Here is a 10,448-nt window from a genome sequence, read left to right on the forward strand (position 1 = left end):
AGCGTGCGTGCGACTACGGAAGCCGAGACTGCACTTCTTGCGAGGGCGGGCTGGAGCGGCGGCGGCACCGTCCGAGAGAGCAGAAGCGGCGGCGGGGTCGGAGGCAGCAGCAGCGGTAGTGCGCGCGGAGCGAGCTTCTTCAGAGAAGCCGTTGGTGGCCTCCATGTGATGGTGGAGGAGGAGGCAGTTCTCTGCGGTAAGTGGCGAGGACCTGTACCACACTTTCCCTGCTCCTTCTTTGCTGCTCCCTTCTTTCCGGCTCTGACTTCTTTGTGGGCATTTGGGTTCCAGTCGTCCATGTTGGGGCGGTTGTAGGGTCCTGGCCGTGGCAGCGTCCGCAAACCTGCCGGGAAGGCTATGCCCGTGTCCAACTCGCATCCAGCATTTAGGAGGGCACAGGCCCTGAGCCCACGGTGAAGCCCGGGACCTGGGTCTCTCCGAGCCCCACGGGCCTCTGAGCTGGGGTATCCTAATTTTCATTTCCACCCACAGTGTGTGAATTCCCCTTTTTCTAAAACCACCCCGCATTTCTATTTTATTTTTTGGGGGAGAGACCGAGTCTCGTTCTGTCACCCAGGCTGGAGTGCAGTGGTGCAGTGTTGGCTCCCTGAAACCTTCACCTCCTGGGTTCAAGTAATTCTCCTGTCTCAGATTCCTGAGTAGCTGGGACTACAGGCACCCACTACAATGACACCGGCTAATTTTTGTATTTTTAGTAGAGATGGGGTTTCACCATATTGGTCAGGCTGGTTTCAAACTCCTGACCTCAGGTAATCTGCCCAACCAGGCCTCCCAAAGTGCTGGGATTACAGGTGTGAGCCATTGTGCCTGGCCCCTGTATTTTTTAAAAACTTTCCAGGAATATTCAATTACTGTGACATTATCTGCGTGTGGTTTTTAATTACAATTTTCTAATGAATAGTTTATTTTGAGGACCTTATCTTTTATCTGTTGTTCAATTTTATGTCTGCAGAATTGTCTGTTCAGGTTCTATATTGGATTCTTTTGCTACTTTGTAGTGGTTTTTTGTGTACAAGTTAGATGACAACTCATGAATTACATGATTGCCTGAAAGTTTTGCCTAATCTATCGGATTTTTTTTTTAATTGGAAAGTAGTTTTCTTTCCTGTGCAAAAACTTTTCAGGTTTGTGTAGTCCCACTTGGCAGTGTAATTTGGTATTGAGGATTGTGGGTCCTCACTTTGATTGTATTTCTCAGGATTCCTTTAGACATTCATTGCTTTTGTGGTTCCCTGTGATTTTTAGCAATACATATTTGTTTCTGTTAACTTTTTTTCACAACATAAAGGTCCATAATTAGGGGTACATTTTCACACGTATAGATAGATTAATGACCAAATCAGGGTACTTAGGATCTCTATTCCCTCATTCGGGTATCATTTTTGTGTGGAGAGAACATTCAAAAGTCACCCTTCTTGGTTTTCGGAAAAATATAGTATTGTTAACTCCAGTCACCAGGCTGAGGAGAACACTCAGATTTAGTCCTTTAATGTTAAGATAATTTTGTTTCCATAACCTATCCCTATTCCCCCTCCATCTCCCAGACTCTCGTTACCAATATTTTGCTTTCTACTTAAACGTCTTAAGATTTCACAGGAGTGGTATCATGAAGTGTGTGTCTTCCTGGGCCTAGTTCATTACATTTAACATAATGTTTTGCAGGTTCATCTGGGTTGCTCTAAATGATGCTGTTTCATTATTTTGTTGGCCGAAGAATACTCCTGATGTATACGAGAGTTTCTTGGTCTCTATATCTGGATGAACAGGTAGGTTGAATGTATACTCAGTAGTGGGACTTCTAGATGGCATGGTATTTCTTTTTCTTTTTTTATTTTCAGGATTCCCAAGTTTTTTTTATAGTGTTAACACTAATTTATATTTCCACAAACAGTTCCCCTTTCTGGAAATTCATACCAGAAGTTGTCTTTTTTAATATTTTTGTAATGTTCATTCTAGTTGGAATGAGATAAGATCTGAGTGTGGTTTCGATCTATGTATTTCTCATGAGTAGTAATGCTAGCCACGATTTTGTAATCATTGGGTCAGTTTCCTGTCTTTGCACAAATACTTATTCAGGTTATTTGCCCAATTTTGGTCTGGTTATCTTTGTTGTTTAGTTTTTTTTTTTCCAGCTGATAGTATTACTGGCTTGCGCCTTTTCAAAAATAACCTCTTATCCACTGTGTGTGTGCCCAAATTTTTAAATAATTCTTATTATGCTCTTTCATTGTGTTCATTGTTTTCCTTTGTTGGGCACAAACTCTTTCACATGGTCCCACATATGCATAATTTTTTGGTTAGCTGTGCTGTTGGTTACTAATCAAGAAAAAAAAAAATCACTACCAAAGCAGTCCATTGTCCATGATTTTTTTTCCCTTGTATTTTTGTTACTTTTTGTAAACCATGAGCATACATCCAAGTTGCCCTGAATATACCCATACCTGAGGTTGTCTTTATAGGAGCTTTATGGTTGCAAGTTTTGTGTAGAATCTTTTAATCTTTTTGAGTTGATTATTGTGCAGTTAATACCATAAGAGTCCTATAGTATTCTTTAGCATGTGGATCTCTAGTTTTCAAAACTTCCCTATTGTGTTATTTTGATGATGTTTTGAAAAATGTTTACTCTGTATAAATGTGTGTTTATTATTGTGTACACAATGTTATTTGTGTTTATTATGCCCTCATTTTGCTCACTGGTCTGTGTTTCTGTGTGTATGCTGGCAACATATGGGTTGGTTAACTAGGGATTTTCGTTTAATTGGAACTAAGGGAAAGTGATTCATCCCACATGGTTTGTACTTCTCAGGATAGCTTTGGAAATTCAGAGTATTTCACATTTCCACATAAATTTTAGCATTGTTTCTTAATATTTCTTAAAACACTATTTGCCATACACTAAATGTATATAATTAGAAGGTACAAGGAAGATTTTGATACATGTATATGTTGATTAATGATCAAATCTGGTTATTTAGCATCTCTTCACCTCATATATATATATATTTTGTATGATAATAACATTCAGAATATTTCCTTCCAGCTACTTTGAAACATGATACATTTGTGTTAAGACTAGTCACCCTAGTGAATAGAATAGAAGACCAGAATTCATTAGTCTCATCTGAGAGTAACTTTGTACCCATTACTGATTCCTTCCAAGACCCCCTCCATCTCCTGAGCAGCCTCTGGTAATGCCTATTGAAATTTCTACTTCTAGGAGATAAAGTTTTTTTAGTCTACATGCCTGAGATATGTGGCATGAGACTTTCTCTACCAGGCTCATTCATTGGACCTGATGTTCTCCAGGTTTCTACATGTGGCTGCAGATGGCAGGATTTCCCAAAGATTTGTGGCTGAAACATACTCCGTGGTGTATCTGTATGGCAGTTTCTTCATCCCCGCATCTGTGTGGACAGGTAGGTTGGTTCTGTACCTTGACCACTGTTAGGAGTGCTTCAGTATCCATGGAAAGGCAGATAGCTCTCTTCAAACTAGGGATTTCAACTGCTTTAAATGCGGTGGGGCTGCTGGCTGACATGGTAGTTGTACTGTGAATTTTTTCAGGAAGCTTTAGCTGGTTTTCATAGTATGTATACTAATTTATATCCCCACCAATAGTATTTAAGAGGTTACCCTTCTGTAAGTCTACACTGGCTGGTGCCTTCAAAAATTTGTGTTTTGTTTTTGGTAGTATTCATTCTGAGTGGAATGAGGCAGCATCTTAGTATGGTTTTCATGGACATTTTTGTGAGATTAGTGATGTCAAGAAAGTTACTTGAGAAATCCCCACATTGTTTACCATGGTGTCTGAACTAGTTTGCATTTCCACCAACAGCAGACCAGCATCCCTCTCCTCCTCTGCCTTGATGGCATTCATTCTTGTGGACTGTGTCATAATCATCATTCTGACCAGTGTGAAATACTATCTCATGGGCCTTTTGCTTTGCATTTCTTTGGTGATAACTGTGGTAGAGAAGTATTGTCATGTCTGCTTGTTGCTGTAAGCCGCCTTTTGAGTTGCGTATTTTCATGCCCCTTGCCCTTTCTTCATTGGGTTTTTGTTTTGCTGATTTATTTGCTTAACGTCTTTAAGGTAGATCCTGGATAATAGACTTCATCCAGGATCTAATTTGCTGATTTATTTGCTTAATGTCTTTGTAGTAGATGCTCGATATTAGACTTCATCAGATGCATATGTGGAAGCATTTCTCCCATTGTGTAGGCTGTTTATCCTGTGGGTAATTTCTGCTGCTGGGCAGCAGTTCTTTTGTGTCTTAGGTCATACTTGTCAATAATTGTAGTTGCATTTGCTTTTGGAGACTTAGGCATATCCATGCTGTGCCAAATCCTCTGTCAAGAAGGGTATTTCCTAGATCCTCTTGCATGCTTTTCATAGTTTGACATCTTGCATTTACATTTTTGATTCATTTTATGTTTATTTCTATACACCGTGAGACACAGGAAGGGCCAACTGTTTTTCTTCTGCAACTGTCTAGCCATTTATCCCAGTACCATCTATTGAGAGGAGGGAGTCCTTACTTCTTAGGTTATTTTTTGTGGATTTTGTTGAATATCAGATGGTGTTGGGGTGTGGGTTTACTTCTGGCTTGTGTCATCTATTCCACTGCTTTGTGTGGAATGGGATTCCTAGCTTTTCAATGAAATTTAAAATCGGTAAGTGTGGCACAACCCATGTAGTTTGGATTTCTTGGGATTGCTTTGGAAATTCTGGGTGTTTCGTGGTCCATATTAATTTCAGCGTTGCATATTTATGTACTTTTTAAAAGGTTAGCCATATGGTAAATATATACAATGGGGGGAATTAGAGTGGGGCATTTTGGTTAGTGTAGCACAGAAGAATTACAAAATCAGAATATTTAGAGTCTCTATTATCACAAACAGTTGTTAATTTCTTTGTGGTGAAAATATTTGGAATCTTCCAGATTTTGTGAAAAAGTTGTGATGTGTTAACCACTAGTCACTGTGCTGTGGAACACAGAGGAAAAATTCATTCCTCTAAGTGTAACTTTCTACCTGTTTCTGATCCCTGTCCATGTTCCCTCTTCCCTCCAGCCTCTGGTAACCACTATTGTGCTTTCTAAACCTGTGCACTAAAGCCTTTTATTTTGAATGCTACATTAATGAGGTGTGGCAGTGTTTTCTTTTTTTCTCTGCCTGGCATAGGTCATATACCATGATGTCCTCCAGGTTTAACAGTATGGCTCCAAATGATGAAATTTCATTCTGTTTTTCTGGCTGAAGACTATTTTATTTGTGTACATCTACCACAGTTACTTTATCCCTTCATCTGTGGATGGGCAGGTAAGTTTATTCTTTATGTTGGCAATTGTGAAGAGTGCTGTAGTCCATATAGGATAGTAGATATCTCTTGCATGGGCTGATTTCTTCTGTACCGGAAGTATACTTAGTAGTAGAATTGTTAGATGAAGTGGTAGTTGTAGGTTTAATTTTTGGAGGAACCTTCCACTGGTTTCTGTACTATGTCTGCTAATTGACATTCTTACTAAATGAATTCCTCTGTGGAAATTTACACCAGCATTTGTGTCTCTTTTAATGTATTTTATTGTTTTCATAACATCCGTTTGAATTATAGTGAGATGATGTGTGTTGTTTTGATTTACATTTTTCTCATGATTTGTGATGTTATCCAGGTTTTTAAAATTTGTTTTCAGTGTTATGTCTTCTTTGCAGAAATGTCTATTCAGGTTCTTTTGCCCCATTTTTTTTGGTTATTAGTTTCTCTTGTGTTTTTTGCTAGTAAGTACTGTTTATTGCTTAGACATTTTGAATGCAGCCTTTTAGCAGATGTATGTTTGCCTAAACCTTTCTTGTAAACTTCAGGATAATTTTTTATTTTATTCATGGATTTTTTTTTTAACTGCTTGGGCACAAACTCTAGAGTGTCATGCTGTCCCACGTGTGTCTGTTTTCTTGGTTCCCTGTGATGTAGGTTACTGATGAAGAAAAACAAAATCATGACAAAACTAATCCATCACTTATGATTTTTCCCCCTGTATTTTTTTGTTTTGTTTTGGCACACTGTGAGCACAGATCCACATTGACCTAAATATACCCACACCATATGTCTTGTCATTGGAGGTGCTTGATGCTTTCAAGTTTTTTATATGAGTTGCTAATTCATTTTGAGTTTATTGTTGTACCTTTTACACAATAGGGGTTCTATTTTATTTTCCATAGGGATATCCAATTTTCAAAACAATTTATTAAACAGATTCCCCCTTCTTTTCTGTGTCTTTTGGTGTTCTTTTACAAAATGTGTACTCTATGTAGGAGTTTGGGTTTCTGATTGAGCTCCCCTTTTCTGTCTGTTGGTCTGCGTTTCTTGTTTAGTGCCAGTCATCTATTGTTTAGATAATAGCTTTTCAATATAATTTCAAATGGAGGACAGTGATGCATCCCATGTACTTTCTATTTCCAGGATTTCTTTCAATATTCAGGGTGTTTCATGGTTCCGTGTGAATTTTAGTATCATTGACATCCTTTTTTGTTTTGTTTTGTTTTTTAAAGAGATTACATAAAGAATATGTATGTAACTAGAGGATTCGGGGGACATTTTGATATAGGTGCACCTAGTCTATTGTTCAAATCACAATATTTACCATCTGTGATGTTCTCTAGGTATTATTTGTCTGTGGAGAGGATATTCAGAATCCTTACCAACTCTGAAAAATACACTACAATATTAACCCTAGTCACCCTGCTATAGAAAAGAAGGGCAGGATCGATCTCAGTTTTCTAAGTGTAGCTTGGTACCAATCACCAATCCCTGACCAGGCTCCCTCCTCCTCACAGCCTCTGGTAACCACTGTTGAACTTTCTACTGCCATGAGGCCAAGTGTTTTAGATTCCATATTCATGAGTTCATGCTGTATATGCCTTTCTGTGCTTGACTCATTTTATTTAACATAATGTCCCTCAGGTTTTTCTACGTGGCTGCAAATGACTAGATTTCACGCATTTCTGTAGTTGAAGACTATTCCATTCTGGATGTATGTTGCAGTTTCCTTATTCCTTAATCAATGGATGAACAGGTAGGTGTCTTTCCTATCTTGGCTTTTGTGAGTACTGCAGTACACAGGGTAAGGCAGGTATCTCTTCCACATAGGAATTTCCTTGGCTGCAAATGTGCAGCCAGTGGTGGGATGGCTAGATGAAATGGTATTTTTACTTTGTTTGAGAAATTTCTAGTTGTTTTTCCTAGTGTGTGTACAAATTGACATTCCCACCTATAGGGTATGAGAAGATTTTCCACTTCTGCAAGTCTATACCAGCTGTTTTCATTTCAAACTCTTATTTTTGTTTTAGGTAACATTCATTCTATGTGGTTGGAGGTTGTATCTCAGTGTGGTTTTTCTTGACTTTCTCGTGAGGATTAGGGCTTTTAAGAAACTTTTCTTTTACCTGTGCATTAATTTCACATCTGCTTTTCAGACATGTCTATTCAGGTCCTTTGCCCAAACTTAGCTTGCAATATTTGTTTTTGTTTCTTTTTCTGTTTTTTCCCCACATGGTAGTGTTAGTTTCTTGCACATATTTTATAATGACTCCTTTCAAAAATAGGATTTTCCATAGTTTTATTTCAGTCTGTGAGGTGCCTTGTCTTCTGGTCCATTGTTTTAATTTCCCTGCATAAGATCCAGTGTTTTCCATAGTCCCACATGTTTATATATTAGTGGTGACTTCTGTGTGCAGTTTAAAATAGTGAAAAAGATTGCCAACCCATGATATTGCCTGTGGTTCTTTTTCTTCAAATATTTTTTTCTTATTTTTATATTTTACACTTTGCATCTTGCATGCATAGATTAGTCTTCTAAAGTATACACTCGCCCTATTTTCCTAAGGGAAGTAAGTGGTTTCAGGATTGTGTTTAGGTCTTCAATTTGGTTTACGTTGATTTTTGTCCTATTTCATTGTTTTCGTGTAGTTACGTAATTTGGTCAACATCTTTTATTGAATAGATTTTTCCCATTGTGTCTTTGTGTTCTTTTGAAAAATGTGTTCACTGTATGTACATTTGGGTGACATATGGGACTCCCTCAATCTATCCATTGGGTAGCCTTTTTTAAAATTATACTTTCAGTTCTGGGGTATATGCGCAAAATGCACAGGTTTGTTACATAGGTATACCTGTGCCATGGTGGATTGCTGCATCCATCCCCCACCCATCATCTACATTAGGTATTTCTCCTGTTAGCCCTCCCCAATCCCCCCCCCCCCTGCTAAGCCTCCCCTAACACCCCCAACCCCTGACAGGCCCTGGTGTGTGATGTTCCCTGCCCCCACCACTGTGTCCATGTGTTCTCATTGTTCAACCCCTACTTATGCGTGAGAACATGCAATATTTGGTTTTCTGTTCTTGTGTTAGTTTGCTGAGAATGATGGTTTCCAGCTTCATCTATGTCCCTGCAAAGGACATGAACTCATCCTTTTTTATGGCTACTTAGTATTCCATGGTGTATATGTGTCATATTTTCTATATCAAGTCTGTCATTTAATGGGTATTTGGGTCGCCTGTTTGGATACATACAGGTTTTAGTTGTTTTATCTTTTTGCCCACTTAGTACCTTTAGTTTCTTGCATCTGTTAGATAACAGTTCCTTTCAGATACATGATTTTCCATAATTTTATCCCAATCTGTAGTATACCTGTTCTTTGGGTTCATTGTTTTCTCCTTGAGAAATTTTAAAGTTGTCCTTTGTCTAACATGTTTACATTTGCTTTTGTTAGCAGTGATTTCTGTGTCCCATTGGGAGATAAAATGAGAGAGATGGCAAAGGCATTGTATTATTTATGGGTATAATCTCAATAAGTTTTTCTTTTGGCAAATGGTGTATGCAGATTCAAATTTCCTCAAAATAGTCACCCTATATTTTTTCTTGGGAGCTTTTCTGGTTTCAGGGTTAGACTTAGGTGTTCATTTTCTGTTGCTGTTTGTGTCTTGTGCAACATAGGGGTCTTTTTCAGTCCCCTGCACATGAATACCCAGGTTTCTGAACTTGGGGCCTTTGGTGTGTTTCTGAAAAATGTGTTTATGCTATGTGTTTTGGTCTGATTATTTGGCTCCCTCATTTGGTCCATTTGGTTATCTTTCTGCGCCTATGCCACTAATGGATGGAGAGGGTTGGTGTAAGTTTTGTTTTGTTTTCTTGTGTGTGTTTTTCTTTTCTTTTTTTTTTTAGTTTTCAATCTTGATTTTCTAAAAGAATACCTACTTTTACTGTTATTAACAATGTTATGAACACAGTGCCAGTCGGGTGGTTTATCAGTGTAGAATAATTCAATAGGGATAAATGTTAATTAAATAATAGAAATAACAAAGACATTTATCAACAGAGGGCTTTCATCCACACATAAGTTCCTCATATGTTGATACAATGCCTTCTAATATTTATAACTTTTACTCTTATATCCATATGTCATATTTGTCTGTAGTATTTAGTGTGTCTCAATCCAGTGAATGATCTTATCACAGAAGAGACCAACCACATGTGGACATGGAGTGGGTCATTACAAGGTAGGGTAGTTAACCTGAACCCTAAGCTGGCACAGAGAGGAGAAGCCACAGTCCTTTAGAGAGAAAAAAATTACAGTGTATACATATCTTTTGTTAAGAGGAACAGAGACCATCTACAGAGGATATAATAATATTAAAATGTGGTCTCATTGTTCAGCTCCCACTTATGAGTGAGAACATGTAATGTTTGGTTTTCTATTTCTGTGTTAGTTTGCTGAGGATGATGACTTTCAGCTTCATCCATGTCCCTGCAGAGGATGTGATCTCATACCCTTTTATGGCAGCATAGTATTCCATGGTGTATATGTAGCACATTTTCTTTATCCAATCTACCGCTTATGAGCATATGAGTTGGTTACATGTCTTTCCTATTGTGAATTGTGCTGCAGAAAACATACATGGAGCAGATTGTGCTCAGAGCAAGATGGACCTCTGAGCAAGATGGAGCTCCAAGCATGATGGAGCTCAGAGCAGATTGAGCCCCAGGTGAGATGTTGCTCCAAGCAATATGAATCTTGGAGCAGATGTTGCACAGAGTAAATGATGGAGCTCCAAGCGTATGGTCTCAGAGCAAAATGGAGCTTAGAGCAGACGGTGCTCAGAGCAAGATGGAGTTTGGAGTGATTGGTGTTCTGAGCAAGGTGGAGCTCAGAGCAGATGGTGCTAAGAGCAAGATGGAGCTTGCAGTGAATGGAGCTCACAGTGATTGGAGCTCTGAGCAGATGGAGCTCAGAACAGATGGTTCTCAGAGTAAGATGGAGCCTGGAGTGGTTGGATCTCAGAGCAGATGGTGCTCAGGGCAAGATGGAGCTTGGAGTGATTGAAGCTCCGAGCTACATGGAACTTGGAGCAGATGGAGCTCTGAGCAAGA

General features: G+C 38.8%; 1 long non-coding RNA gene across 1 annotated transcript; it reads left to right on the forward strand.

Moving 5' to 3' along the window:
* The first annotated feature begins 764 nt into the window (after positions 1-764).
* Positions 765-8,163, forward strand: LOC116547165. The gene is made up of 4 exons (XR_004266961.1): positions 765-1,787; positions 3,328-3,437; positions 5,206-5,343; positions 6,983-8,163. It is a non-coding gene; the product is annotated as an uncharacterized LOC116547165 (long non-coding RNA).
* Positions 8,164-10,448: the final 2,285 nt, after the last annotated feature.

The sequence above is a fragment of the Sapajus apella genome, unplaced genomic scaffold, assembly GCF_009761245.1.
Source record: "Sapajus apella isolate SASKATOON/1434 unplaced genomic scaffold, GSC_monkey_1.0 scaffold2238, whole genome shotgun sequence".
NCBI classification, from domain to species: domain Eukaryota; kingdom Metazoa; phylum Chordata; class Mammalia; order Primates; family Cebidae; genus Sapajus; species Sapajus apella.